This window comes from Acinonyx jubatus, chromosome B1 (genome assembly GCF_027475565.1).
Source record: "Acinonyx jubatus isolate Ajub_Pintada_27869175 chromosome B1, VMU_Ajub_asm_v1.0, whole genome shotgun sequence".
Taxonomy (NCBI): Eukaryota; Metazoa; Chordata; class Mammalia; order Carnivora; family Felidae; genus Acinonyx; species Acinonyx jubatus.
In genome coordinates, this window is record NC_069382.1 from 24246839 (window position 1) to 24254956 (window position 8118).

At 37.0% G+C, this 8118-nt stretch overlaps 1 protein-coding gene across 9 annotated transcripts in view; it reads left to right on the forward strand.

The window, feature by feature from the left end:
- Window positions 1-2856: 2856 nt before the first annotated feature.
- DLC1 (DLC1 Rho GTPase activating protein) overlaps window positions 2857-8118 on the forward strand; it is a 423086-nt gene continuing 417824 nt past the window's right edge. The window contains exons 1-2 of one of the 9 annotated variants that reach the window (XM_027077270.2): window positions 2905-3487; window positions 6740-6998. The gene's annotated coding sequence lies outside the window, so the exon portion shown is untranslated. Of the gene's footprint in view, window positions 3488-3820; window positions 4234-6739; window positions 6999-8118 lie in introns of those variants that run through there. The other 8 variants (XM_027077269.2, XM_053216362.1, XM_053216363.1 and 5 more) reach the window with 8 other exon arrangements.

The window sequence follows — 8118 nt, forward strand, 5'->3', positions numbered from 1 at the left end:
TATTCTTCCTTTTTTTTTTAAGTTTATTTATTTATTTTGAGAAAGAGACACAGAGAGAGTGGAGGAGGGGCAGAGAGTGAGGGAGAAACAGATTCCCAGCGTGGGGTTTGAACCCACAAACCTCGAGATCATGACTGGAGCCGAGATCAGGAATTGGACACTTAACTGACTGAGTCACCCAGGCACCCCTGCTATTCTCTTTTCTTAAAAAAAATGTTGGGGTGCCCGAGTGGCTCAGTTAAACATCTGACATTGGCTCCGGTCATAATATCATAGTTTATGAGTTGGGGCCCCGCATCAGGCTCTATGCTGACAGCTCAGAGCCTGGAGCCTGCTTCGGATTCTGTGTCTCCCTCTCTCTCTGCCCTACTCCTCTCCCTCTCTCTCTCTGTCTCTCTCTCAAAAATAAACACACATTAAAAATAAGTACATAATTCCTCCACCAGTAAAAATGTTGCAAATGCATACATTTAATTCAGAGTTCAAAAGACTGATGAGTTGTTTGTTTTAATTATCACAGAGGGCAAAGTAAGGATGAGAGAGGACAATAAAGGGTGAAAATAATCCTAGTTAAAAATGAATACCGCCTCAGCCACAATGGCTTTACATGGACTATCATCTCTAATTTTGAAAAATCCTTAGATCCAGAGGTTATAAAACTGAGGCTCACATGACTTTCGTAACTTGCACAGGGTCATCATGATTGTTAGTTCTGGAGCCTGACTCCTATGCTCATACTCTATTTTCAGCTTTCTAACGGCCTCTATACCATATTTTATTAGTGATCTAGCTCAGAGTAATAAGGAAACGTGTAAGGAACTGATGTATTTAGATTACATGCAGAAAGGAGAAAGGGACAAATACTTTGGACCACTTCTGTGTGCCTGACACTATGTTAAATATTTAGGAAATTATCTCATTATTTATCTTTATACTCATATTTGGTAAAGCCTTCATGAGAATATAAGTTTTGAGATTTGTTTGGAGTCAGGCAACTGAAGGATGAAAAATAAATAAGAGTGATTAAAGATTTGGGAAGTAATCCTTCTAATAATAGAATAAAGCATGAAGTCTTGTTTGTTTAGAGAAGAGAACTTTAAGGAGAAAATTACTGTTAAGAGTGTCTAGATCTCTAAAAAGGCATTTATAAATGTATGTGAATAGGGTTTTGTTGTTTCCTCAGGCCAATGGAAACAGGGCAAGACAAAATTGTATGAAGGGGGGATTATGTCACTCATGAGGAGAAGCTTGCTAAGAATTAGGGTACTAATATTTATTGAGCGCCTACTGTCTACTAGAAAACCAGAAGCCCAGAGGCAGAGATAGAGATAGAGATAAACAAGTTATTTTAGGAAAGAACTTACATCAATTCCCATTCCATTCTGCTCCAGTATTTTCCTGAGGGAAATAAATATAAATTTATAAATATATGTGTATATAAAGCGAATCCTGTGTTCCAATCTGTGAGTTATGTAGGGCTGTCTCTATTTTTAAAGGGGGATCTGAAACTCAGAAAGTTTCAGTCTTCCTAATTTCATACAGCAAGTAAGTGTGAGTCAAGACAGGCAGTGGAACTCTCCGAGGATGGAAAAGACACAAAATCTGGAGTCAGAAAATCTGAGTTGTGGTGTGCACTTGGTCACTTTTCATCGTGTGATTCTGAGAAAAATAATTCCACAAATTTCCAATGCTTTATATTTAAAAGAAAAATAAGAGCACACACGGGGGCGCCTGGGTGGCTCAACTGGTTAAGCTTCCAACTTCGGCTCAGGTCATGATCTCGGGATTTCTGAGTTCAAGCCCCGTATCAGGCTCTGTGCTGACAGTGTGGAGCCCGCTTCAGATTCTATGTCTCCCTCTCTCTCTCTCTGTCCTTCCCCCGCTAGTGCTGTGTGTGTGTGTGTGTGTGTGTGTGTGTGTGTGTGTGTCTGTCGCTCAAAAATAAATAAACTTAAAAAAAATAAGAGCACACAAAAAGATTGGTAACAGTAAATGGGCATAGTTTCAGTGGAAGTATTTTCAATATGAATATAGTAAGTCTTCAAAGGATTTATGAAATTATGGACTTCCTTCTTGCCATGTAGTTGAAGGTTACATTAAAGGAATCTAAATGCTCATTTTTTAAATCACTCATGTTTTTCTATAAACTTCTAACACTTGCTTTTCTGCCCACATGTTTTTACTTGAATGCTTCTCATCTTTAAATTCATATGCAGTCTTTTTGTCTTGCTATTTCATATTTCTCTAATAGTCCATGATTTGCATTACTTCTGAGAGATTTTAGTTATCTATCCAGTAAGAAAAGAAATCGTAGCTATCTCATCATACTTCTTCAGGTTATCAGCTACCCACTATCTCTGGGGATACTAAAAAGATGGCCGTTGTGATATCTAGTTATCTGTCAGTCTTTATAAAAGTTAGAGCCAACTGAAACAGAAGCCAGCAATGAAAACTACTTACAATGTCAGAGACGTACAGGGTGACTCTTAAGGCTAAAAAGTTTAATGTTTCTTGTACCTTTCTATATGTTATTCATTTATCATATTGAAATTGGATTTGTTTGCATAATTCCCATTACGGGAAATCTCTAGAAATTTGTAAGCTGCACGTAGACCCAATAATCAGATTGATGTAATCACTAGTCACAGAAAAAAAAAATGCTTAGGTCATAAATAACAAGAGAATCCACTTATTGTAAATAAAGTAGAAGGGAGACATTACAGAGCAATTTCAACCAAGCAAGATAATTAAACTCAGAGATACTGTTTCCTGTTTCTCTGGTATAAACAACAAAGCGGCTCCACTGGCCTCTGCACAACCTGGATGTCCTAAGGCCACATCCCTCTCCTTTCCTTCCACTTTCCCTAAAGAGAATTCTGGGTCATAAAGGAATGAGAATTGGTATAACTTCTTTCCTGAAAGGACTTGAGCTTCCTCTGCGTTGATATTTGTGTCATCTTATTATAAGACGAGCTAACATCTATTATTAATTGATGCACTAATTAAAGCCATATTTGCAGTTTCCATTAGCTTATTCCCTAAATTCTCCAGAGTTGGCTGTCTGGTTTTAATCAAAACCAAATGGTAGTCCAAGTTCCCAGCCTGAAACGGCTAGGAGGAAGTCATTCAGTGGAGGCACAAGAAAGCAGAAAAGATAAACAGATGATAGTTCACAAAATTTGTGTCGGACAAAGGGTGCAGATACCGTGAGCTGCTCTGGAGATGTGATTCAGGGACTCTGTCATGCTGGATGGAAGAACTTGCAAGTACTTAATGTCAGCAAGACTGTAATGGGATCAAGATGGAGTCTGTCTCCTGCTCTCCCAGCCCTGCGCTTGTGTAACTGGAGGATTCTGACTGGAGGTAAAGCTGCATGTGCCATGACAGAAACTACTTTAATTCTGTGAAGGATTCCTGGGATTGGAGGGGTTTGAAGGCAACGTTCTATCTCCTGGCTTCTCGGGATTATCCTCACAGATCTTGTCAGGTACAGTATGCAGGGCTGTAGCATTTTAACTTGTAAGTAGGGTTAAAAAAAAAAAAGAAAAGAAAAAAGTTTTGCGTTTAGGGGATTACCGTTTTTAAAACACCTAAATTCATCTTGCTCTCCTAAGAGATCATTTGAGAGGAGAACGGCAAAGGTATTTGGATTAAGTTGTGCACATGCATTTAATATAGTGGAAATGCTGTAGAGGAAGGAAAAAACTGTTTTCTTTCCTTTTTTTTTTTTTTTTTTATTCATCAGCAGTGTAGGATAGAGAAAGCTCTACGACTTTATGACTCTCCAGCTAATCACCTCAAGAGCTTTGACAAACTCACTTCAGTTCTGTGTAAAATCAGAACTCCTAAAACGCCCAGGCGGGCTGTGCTCGGCCCCCCTCCCTCTGCTTCGTGCACTCTTTCTCACATGCACTGCTCCGAGGCAGGAAATGCTTCCCAGGCAATCTGGGCCTGCTTGTGGAGGCCCCTTTCGCAAAACATCAGTCTGAATTTAGTGGACAGAAGTCACTAGGAACGCCTTGACAGACTCCTGCTTTAACTGAGGCTCCCTCCAGCTGCAGAGGGTGTTTTTGTTAGAATCACACACTGCGTAAAACTGCTTAGAATAGAGCCATGATCTCAACCACGAAAACGTGAACTTATATTTTGGAGGAACTAACGGGGACGGACTTCTTGCCTAGCCTGAGCGTTGAACAATGTCATGCCTGGGCGTTTCAGCTCCTCGTTGTCTAGGTAAGACGCTGTGGACTCTCTGTCTTTGTATGTCGAGGCAATCTTTGAAGAGGCAGAAAGTTTGACAGAAAGGCTAGCATCTTGCACTGCGTGGTGATTTCCTAAGTTGTGGAGCTCAGCTGTGAAGTTAGAAGTGGAAAATGTTTAGTGAGGAGGAACTGTGAGTCAAATTGTTTTAGCACAATGTCAATTCTAAAACAGGCTCCACAGAGATTTTACTCTTTTCCTCCATGAACGAAGAGTTTATTTTAATCCCTTTTTCTCTTAACTTTTTGATGAATAAGACCAGGTTTCCTGTTAGATGGCACAATGCAAAACAAATACATATGCTCACACTTAAGTGTGAGGGGTAAGTGATTTCTTTTTATCTTCCCTTCTTTTGCCAACAGGGAGAGTAGATAGCACCAGACTGACTTTTCTTGATGATGTATCTCCAGAGAATATTCTGTGGCATGTAAACATATTAAGATTAGACTCCTCAGTAGTTCCCCAAACCGGTTTCAACCACAGCTCAAGCTGTTAGTGTACAACTTAAATGTTTCATTAAGAAACAGGTAAACACACGAAACTTCAAAAATTATTTCTATCCTAAATAGTATTTAATCTGACTTTCAAACACTTTAAATGTTAGAGTTGGACTTAGTTTATAAGGACTTTCCTAGATTCACTGCCTAGGTCATATTTGTGTGAATATTTGTGAATAATTAAAATAAATCTGAATGACAATGACATTCGTTATTATCATTTTAAGGCAGCTGGAAATCACTACAGTCATATGAAAAACCAAGCATGTATTCATGTATTCATAATTCATATAATCATAAAATTAGATTTCTCTGGGGCTGTAGTCTCTTTAAGGTATCTTAAATGTTTAAGCCTGTACTATATGAAGTAAGAAATCTAGCAATGACTGAAATAAAATGGACTTGCAATGCATAGCATCCTGTTACATTTATATTTCCGAAGATTGAAAAATGAAAATAATTATTTTAAAGAAACAATGTGGGATGGCATGTAAAGGGCATAAATATTCAGGCGTATCTCCAAATCAATTAAATGACCACCAAACGTAACAAATGAAAGATGAGAGCCATTTGACAGTTGGATCATAAGAAATCAAGTGTTTTAATTCTAAACTTTCACACAGTACAAGGTGACCATTTGTTGCATTAGCTAACTTACTGAATTCTATGCTAGAATGAATTATCTTGGTGAATTTTAACTATTCATTAACAAATTAAGATATGTTATTACCTTTAAGTATTAAAAAAAATCTATTGTTAAGCATGTTAAAAATAAAATGCTGACTTACCTAAATTATGATTTCATGATCGTAATTGAAAAGAATTCATAATTCTTAATAATTCACAATTTGAATTCCTAATCCAAAAGAATTTCAAGGAAGGAAAGATCTCATAAGAGATCACTTCTTGAAGCACTGTCCTGAGGTTTCCACAAGACAGCTGAGGAATGACATTCAAACATGACCTGTCCAAGGTCATACTGCGAACTAGTGGAAGAGATAACAGAGGAACCCTGCTTCGTAATTCAGATATCTTTACACTACATCACCTTCTCAAGTAATAATAATTATGCAGAGTGAAGTATGAAATATGTCCAGTAGAAGGCTACTTTTAGACAGAATCTTATAGCACCTCTTTAAAAAATAAAAAAGTCCTAAAACTGCCACCCAGGAGGGGGAAAAAATCATGGCTTAAAAAAAAAAAGAATCAAATTCACTAAGTAATGAACTTTTCTCAAATGCAAAAGTTTTTATGCCTTTAACCCTTCAATGGAGTAACTTGTTGGTGACAATTTTGTTATATTTCCTATTTATGCTAAGAAAATCCATATGCTAATAATTATACTAATATTAAACTGATGTTTCTTAAAAGCATAGGGCTAGGAAGGAGTTGTCCGATTCATGTCCTCGTATTCAAATGGTATCATAACAAATCTATCCCAACCAGCAATGATCAGGGCTTTTATTCCCCACATCAGAACCGGTCTAAGGACCTCATGCACCCAGACATTCTTTCTTTTATCTAACCTAAATCTCTATTGCTCTAGCCTATTTCCAGTTTTATGGGTTTTTCCTCTGTGGAAACATGGAAAACCTAAATGGACATATGAAAACATAAGTGTACGTTTGTGGGCCAAATAAAGCCCACTTGCTTTCATCTTGCCTTGTATGGCTTATTTTCAATCCTTTAATTGGTTCATACATCTCCTCTGAGCCTTCTACAAGGTCCTTTAGTTGTAGAATGTAGAATTTCTTACAGTATATAAATAAGTGTCTGAGCAGGGCAGTGTGAAATGAGAGAGTTGGCTACTTAAGCTGTATCATACTTCATATGTGACAGTATATGGTGCCATGCAAGCTGAACGCTGCACTCTCCAAGGCAAGAAACTTTCTTATAAAACTAATATATGTCATTTCGACTACATGCCATTTCTTGGAGGGAATGTATGTCCTGATCCTGTCTTTTCCATTTTTATGAACCAGATCGAATTTCCTGATGTTATTACACTTAAAAGATACGCCATTCAACACTTTTGGTGTCACCGTACTGCACATCATTGGAATGAGGAATACGTTCAGTAAAGCAGTAGCTTATACAACTGACTGCATGATTAGCAGGGAGCCTAGCAAAAAAGAATGCATCAGTTTATATTTTTCTTAAGGATATTATAATTTAAAAGGACGATTTTCCTGACCCCATTTAAACCTGCCCACAGCATCCACCTCACTACCAAGACCTTAGGTAAGCTTTAATCTCACCCATAGAGGATTGGGTCTTACTGGCTTTAAACAAGTTTAAATTGGGGACGTTTTAAATTAATCTTTTATTTTTCTCTTACGTGTTTCTTCTTGGAAAATGAATGGTGTATTATCTTACAATGAGAATCTCTCTGTAGAAATCATTACAGTACAACAGGTTTCCGAAGAGATGACCTAGTCCTGGATCGCAGAATTTTATTATCAAAATAGAGAAATGTCAATAATTGTACATGAGAATTTAAAGAGGATGAGGAAAAAGTAAAAACTTCTGGATTTGAAGGAGTTGGCATGACTGTTGTACCTTCTTCCCCCATGTGAACAGTAAGCCCCATATGCCTACAACTTTAACCAAACAAGTTTACAAAGAAGTCCAACTCCAGACTGACTTTGGTGTGGTTATAGGAATGCAACTTTTATTTCCATGGTTCCCTTTTGGCATTAAATTAGTAGTCAGTTCATAGAGTTTTGAGAAATAGATGGACTTAGTTTTTAGTTAAATTAAACGGAATAAAGGTAAAGTGTGGACCTTGAGACCACTTTTAAAAAGAGATTGTTGATTTTGATTCAGTAGATTATATAGAGTATATAAGTCAACTTGAATAAATAAGGACTCCTATGCAAAAAAAAGGGGGGGGGGAGACAATTTAAACAGCATGCATATGATTGTTCTCATTAAGATAGATGGGCAGAAAAAACTGTTGTATTAGTTATATGTGTAAAAAATGTTTTGTATATGAATGAATTAACAAAGTATTTTAGCAATACAATTGAAGGAATTCAAAGGGAAAATAAGTTCTGTAATGGAAATGAGAGAGAAAGGAAGTAGGAAGATGAAAGCAAGTTTAGAAATTCAATTAATGTCTCTTTATTCTCAGCAATTAACAAAATACTTAACATATGGTATCCATACCTATTTGTCAATAAATATTTGTGGAATAAATAGGAAGGAACAAGGAAACAAAGGAAATAAACACCAGTGATAAAGAATGGGAATTGTGGGACTTTTTTTTTTTTTTAATTTTCCAGACATCCTGTGATGATAGAATAATTTTTACAGGGGAGGAAAAATAAGAGGTTGTCAAGAATCATCAGAGCCTGAGGCC